Source organism: Scyliorhinus torazame, chromosome 1 (assembly GCF_047496885.1).
Source record: "Scyliorhinus torazame isolate Kashiwa2021f chromosome 1, sScyTor2.1, whole genome shotgun sequence".
Classification (NCBI taxonomy): Eukaryota; Metazoa; Chordata; class Chondrichthyes; order Carcharhiniformes; family Scyliorhinidae; genus Scyliorhinus; species Scyliorhinus torazame.
This window is the reverse complement of record NC_092707.1, coordinates 57912088-57918087: the sequence shown is the minus strand read 5'-3', so window position 1 is coordinate 57918087 and position 6000 is coordinate 57912088.

Sequence of the window (6000 nt, the reverse complement as noted above, 5' to 3'; positions counted from 1 at the left end):
ACTCGTGGTGTACCTTGTCGGTGAAAGCGGCAGCGGTGCCGTCACCAGCGCCCTCAGGCTCGTGCCCACACAGGTCGCCATCTCTAGCCTCTTCCACGCCGCCCCCTCTCCCTCCATTACCCACTTATGGATTATCGCCACATTGGCTGCCCAGTAATAGCCACAAATATTCGGCAACGCCAGCACCCCCCCTGTCCCTGCTACGCTCCAGAAACACTCTCTTCACCCTCGGGGTCTTATTCGCCCACACAAATCCCATGATGCTCCTGCTTACCCGTTTGAAAAAGGCCTTGGGGATCAAAATGGGAAGGCACTGGAACACAAAGAGAAACCTCGGAAGGACCGTCATTTTGACCGACTGCACCCTACCTGCTAGTGAGAGTGGCAGCATATCCCATCTTTTAAAATCTTCCTCCATCTGCTCCACCAACCGCGTCAAATTGAGCTTGTGCATGGCCCCCCAACTCCTAGCTACTTGGATCCCTAGGTACCGAAAGCTCCTTTCCGCCCTCTTTAATGGTAGCTCATCTATCCCCCTTCCCTGTCCCCTGAATGCATCACAAAGAGCTCACTCTTCCCTACGTTGAGTTTATACCCCTTTTGTGAGGGCCACGAAGAATCCAGCACGAGTTTTAAGGATACAAAGTAATAACATTTATTTACAATAACATATATATATATATATATAACAGCAGCAGCAACTTCCCTTGCTGCACACTCCTTCCTGCTGGTTCCTAAACTGGCCAGCTTTATTTATACTAGGAGTTTACTAATGGTTTCTCCGCCACCCTCATTGGGGAAGCTCATACTCCCACAGGATTGTGGGATTGTCATTAATCCCCAGCCAATGGTAAGTAGGCAGGTTATAACAACCCCGAAAAGTCCTCAAACTCCCTTAGGATCCGCATGACCTCCGCCATCCCCTCCACTGGATCCGCAACATACAACAACAGGTCATCGGCATACACCCGGTTTTCCTCTCCCCCCCGGACCAATCCCCTCCATTTCCTGGACTCCCTCAGTGCCATGGCCAGCGGCTCAATTGCCAGTGCAAACAAGGGGGATAAGGAGCACCCCTGCCTCGTCCCCCGGTGCAGCCGAAAGTACTCCAACCTCCGCCGGTTCGTAACCGCACTCGCCACCGGAGCTCTATATAGCAGCCTGACCCAACTGATGAATCCCTCCCCGAACCCAAACCTCCGCAACACTTCCCAAAGATACTCCCACTCCACTCGATCAAAAGCCTTCTCCGCGTCCATAGCTGCCACTACCTCCGCTTCCCCCTCTACCAAGGGCTTCATAATCACATTGTGGAGCCTCCGCACATTTGTATTTAGCTGCCTACCCTTCACAAATCCGGTCTGGTCCTCATGAATCACCCCCGGGGCACAGTCCTCAATTCTCGTAGCCAGCACCTTCGCCAGCAACTTAGCGACAACATTGAGGAGAGAGTTCGGTCTATACGACCTACATTGCAGTGGATCCTTGTCCCGCTTCAGGATCAAAGAAATCAGCGCCCCAGACATTGTCGGGGGCAAGGTTCCCCCTCCTTCACCTTATTGAAAGTCCTCACTAGCAACGGGCCCAGCAGGTCGACGTATTTCCTGTAGAATTCAACCGGGAACCCATCCGGCCCCGGGGTCTTCCCCGCCTGCATGCTCCCCAATCCTTTAACCAGCTCCTCCAGCCCGATCGGCGCCCCCAAACCAGCCACCTCCTCCTCCTCCACCCTCGGGAACCTCAGTTGATCTAGGAATCGACGCATCCCCTCCTCCCCGCTGGGGGCTCAGATCTGTACAGATACCCATAGAAGTCCCTAAATATCTTGTTTATTCTCACCGCACTCCGCACCGTATTCCCCCCTCTATCCTTAACCCCACCAATCTCCCTCGCTGCCTCCCTCTTACGAAGTTGATGTGCCAGCATCCGACTCGCCTTCTCCCCATACTCATACGCCGCCCCCTGCGTTTTCCTCCACTGTGCCTCTGCTTTCCCAGTGGTCATCAGGTCGAATTCCGTCTGGAGGTTCCGTCGCTCCCTAAGTAACCCCTCCTCGGGGGCCTCTGCATACCTCCTGTCTACCCTTAAAATCTCCCCCACCAACCTCTCCCTCCCTTCTCTCTCTCTTCTCCCGGTGGGCCCTAATGGAGATTAGCTCTCCCCTGACCACCGCCTTCAACGCCTCCCAGACTACCCCCACCTGCACCTCCCTGTTGTCGTTGGCCTCCAAGTATCTTTCAATGCACCCCCGCGCCCGCCCGCACACCCCCTCATCCGCCAACAGTCCCACATCGAGGCGCCACAGCGGGCGCCGGTCCCTCTCCTCCCCCAACTCCAGCTCCACCCAGTGCGGGGGCGTGGTCCGAAATGGCTATGGCCAAATATTCCGTTCCCTCCACTTTCGGGATTAGCGCCCTACTCAAAATGAAAAAAATCTATCCGAGAGTAGACTCCATGGACGTGGGAAAAGATGGAAAATTCCCTGGCCAGCGGCCTGGCAAAACTCTATGGATCCACTCCCCCCATCTGGTCCATAAACCCCCGGAGCACCTTGGCCGCAGCCAGCCTCTTACCCGTCCTGGACCTAGAACGGTCCAGTGCTGGGTCCAGCACCGTGTTGAAGCCCCCACCCCCCCATTATCAAGCTTCCTACCTCCAGATCCGGAATCCGACCCAGCATGCGCTTCATAAATCCGGCATCATCCCAATTCGGGGCCTATACATTAACCAGTACCACCCGCACCCCCTGCAACCTACCGCTCACCATCACATATCGGCCTCCATTATCCGATACAATATTCAGTGCCTCGAACGACACCCGCTTCCCCACCAGTATTGCAACCCCTCTGTTCTTTGCATCCAGCCCTGAATGAAAGACCTGCCCTATCCATGCCCTTCTCAGCCTAACCTGATCTGCCACCCTCAGATGTGTCTCCTGGAGCATAACCACGTCTGCCCTCAGTCCCTTTAAGTGCGCGAACACCCAGGCCCTCTTGACCGGCCCGTTCAGGCCCCTCACATTCCAAGTTATCAGCCGGATCGGGGGGCTACTCGCCACCCCCCCCCTGCCGACTAGCCATCTCCTTTTCGAAGGCCAGCCATGTGCCCGCGCCTCCCGCACCCTCCAGTCCCCCAGGCGGCGGACCCCCGCCCCGACTACCTCTCCTACTGCCAGCTCCCCTTTGGCCAGTGCAGCAGCAACCCAGTTCCCCCTCCCTTCCCCGCTAGATCCTCATCTAGCCATTTGGCTCCCCCCAATGACACTCCCGTAAGTCAGCTGACTCCTGCTGACCCCGGCCTATCCCGCCATTCCATCGACCCCCCAGTGTGAGAATCCCCCCACCCCTTGGCCGTCAGTGTGCGCTCCTCTCCAGCACCGCCCTTCCCCCCTGGCCCCGCCGCCATTCTTCCCTAACACGGGAAAAAGCCCGCGCTTTCCTGAGCCGACCCCACCCCCTCTGGCGCAGCTCCTTTTTGCGGCCTTACCCCAACTCCCCATCCCCGGGCCTCCAACCCCCCCCCCTCTTCCTCCGTGGGGCACTGCCCCTCCAATACCGACGCCCACACTCTCTCACAGCCCCCATATCAAACCCATTCACCCATCCCCACCCAGCACCAAAACAAAAAGAACATTCCCCAAACGCAGTAAACACAGTAAAAACATCCCCCCATGACAGACCCTCAGTTTGAGTCCAACTTTACAGTCTGGATAAAGTCCCATGCCTCATCAGGTGTTTCAAAATAGTGGTGCCGATCTTGGAACATGACCCACAATCACGTTGGCTGCAGCATCCCGAACTTCACCCCCTTCCGATGGAGCACCGCCTTAGCCTGGTTAAAACCAGCCCTCTTCTTAGCCACCTCCGCACTCCAGTCCTGATAAATTTGGATCTCCGTGTTCTCCCACCTGCTGCTCCGCTCTTTTTTGGCCCATATCAGGACACACTCTCTGTCCATAAAGCGGTGGAACCTCACCACTACAGCCAGGTCCTCAAAATTTCCGCCCACCTCTTGTGCAGCGCCTCCACCTTCACCGCCAGGCCCAAGGTCTCATCCTCGTTCTACGAGGCTTTTTGCCGTACCTCCCGGATCGCCGCCCCTTGGGCCTTCTGGGTCTCCACAAGCTTCTCCATCGCCGCCTTCATCGGCGCCAGCATTTCTGTCCTCAGCTCCGCATAGCAGCGTTTAAGAAACTCCTGCTGCTCCTGCGACCACTGCACCCACGCTGCTTGGTCTCCACCCTCCGCCATCTTGCTTTTCCTCCCTCGCACTTTCCGCTGCACTAGGATCACTTTTTTAACCGCTCCACTCCTGGTCCAATCCATATAGTGTCGGGGGAACCTTGCTGTCACCTTCCCACACCGGAAGCCATCGAACAATTGCCGTTGGGGCCCCTCTGAAGAGCCCAAAAGTCCGTTCCCAGCAGGAGCTGCCGAACGTGCGACCTACCTAGGCATAGCCGCTACCGGAAGTCCGGAATCATTGTCAATCTCAATCTGGTACGAGAAGCATCAGCAAGAAGGAGAAAATAGAGCTGCAACTGGGAGGAGACTGTAAATATTCAGGAGATCCGAGGTGATTCGAATGGAGGTTTATTTATAACCAAAAGGCCACAATGCGGTATACAGTACATTGGTCCCAACCGAGACTGCCGATCATGCTGGTCCCAATCCAGAGTTGATTCTACGAGCTCCAGCTGATGGGCCTTCGACCATCAGCAGGGGAGCTTGTATTTCACAAGCTGCGCGGGGTGATCGATCAGGTAATTCACGGTGGCACAGTGGTTAGCACTGCTGCCTAACAGCTCCAGGGACCCAGGTTCAATTCCAGCTTTGGGTGACTGTCTGTGTGGAGTTTGTACTTTATCCCCATGTCTGCGTGGGTTTCCTCCGGGTGCTCCGGTTTCCTCCCACAGTCCAACAATGTGCAGATTAAATTGGTTGGCCTTGCTGAATTGCTCCTTAGTGTCCAAAAGGTTAGGTGGGGTTACTGGGTTATGGGGATAGGGTGGAGGCATGGGCTTAATTCGGGTGCTTTTTCTTTGGGCCAGTGCAAACTCAATGGGTCGAATGGCCTCCTTCTGCGCTATAGATTCTATCCTCGTGGGTCACATGAGGGACTAAAGTAGAAGGCATAATCCTTACCCTTCAATCAGATTTAATAGTCTCTGGGCAACATACCTGCACCTACAAGGAACTGCACATAAGGAGGCTATGCTTCTCTAGAGAGGCTGCAACATTGCCATGTTCTACAAGACCTAAAACCAACTACCAGAGCTGGTTCATCATTGCAATATGCAGCCCTGAAATTGTGTGCATCAGTCAGGTCAGTCTGCACTCCATGCTGCATTTGCCAGGTGGTTGACAACTTGTTTGCTGAAGCAGTTTTGTCACTTTTCCCAGCAATATTCAGAAGTAGGGAGGATGGAGTTCCAGGTTTCACAAAGATTGTCATGTCCCCCCAATTTGAAGATACCATTGACTTCAGACTGCAAGGATTTTCACTACATTAAATCTATGACTGCCAGCAGGGCATCATGCAGGCGTGTCTGCTCTCCTGCTTACAGCCACAATGCTTTTATTTTGTGGCAATGCTCACTGCTCTGCACAGCAAAAGGGAGGTTTCTGTTTGAGAACAAGGCTCATTCCATGCACCATTGGATCATGAATCCTGCAGAATATTTCCACAATTTGATCAATGGGTCAACCAAAGGCCCGACTGAGCAGAGGGTCTGATGGCCCAATTTTCCACCTAAATAATCAACAGCCAGGACCTGCCACCCTGGGACCTTGCTGATCGTACGACAATAAAGGCCAAACATCAAAATTGTGCAGATTCCTCAACTATTTCTCCAGACAGGGCAGCACGATGGCGCAGTGGTTAGCACTGGGACTACGGGCTGAGGACCCGGGTTTGAATCCCAGCCCCGGGTCATTGTCCATGTGGAGTTTGCACATTCTCCCCGTGTCTGCGTGGATTTCACCCCCAAAACCCAAAGAT